Raw genomic sequence first — 914 nt, forward strand, 5'->3', positions numbered from 1 at the left:
GGGGGGTGACAAAAAGTGATCCGTTAAACGGAATATTATAGTCATGGTCTATACAGTTTTTTACCCCTGGTATATTACAATATCATTTTTATGTTCCTGACTGTCCAACCAACGACTGCCATAAAATAACACCCGTTCGCCATCGAAAGGCTTTTTCGTGTTCAATGAAGCTGGGTGAATCATTGCTGCCCATTCAATACTCTGAATAATTTATCGAAGGTCCTCAGGGTCCTATAATTGTTGATTTCATTTAGCTCATTTCGCGTTCGGTTATTTCCCCTCAGCACACCCACATGGTAAAACTGCGGCCTTGTTTCCCACCGAACATGAAGCAACGAGAGAGAACTTATAAATATTTGGGGAAGGGGTGGGGGAGAAGTGTTAGTGTGACAACACGACTCATAGCACACTGAATTCATGTGAGTAACATTAGTAATATAGCCAGATATGACCACAATAGACGAACTTGTATTTTGATTTTACAAAATAAGCGGGGCGGGTTGTTGTGCACACATAAATCATTTTGTTACGATTACGAGGTCAATGTCCTATGAGCATGACTTGTTTTGGCCTTCTCGGATAATTGCAAAATAATCTCGAAGGTCCCGTGTGCAAGTCACGCACGTTAAAGATCCCTTGGTGGTCCTAAAACAGATAAGAGTAGGCTTGACCGCCCCCCGTGCAAAATTAGAAATTCCTACCAAACTGAAAATTTAATGTGTCCCGCGCGCTCCTAAAATGACCTTATGCAGTTGTGAGCGCCGTAAAAAAAAAAACCACTTACCAAAACAAGGTACGGTAGAGGTAAGATCAGGAGTGCGGATGAAAGACAGCAGTAAAAAAAAAAAGCCAAAGAATAGCCGTAGAAAGGACGCAGAAAGAGAGTCAAGGAGGGGGCAAAGGGGAGGGGGGTG

The sequence above is a fragment of the Aplysia californica genome, unplaced genomic scaffold (genome assembly GCF_000002075.1).
Source record: "Aplysia californica isolate F4 #8 unplaced genomic scaffold, AplCal3.0 scaffold00192, whole genome shotgun sequence".
Classification (NCBI taxonomy): domain Eukaryota; kingdom Metazoa; phylum Mollusca; class Gastropoda; order Aplysiida; family Aplysiidae; genus Aplysia; species Aplysia californica.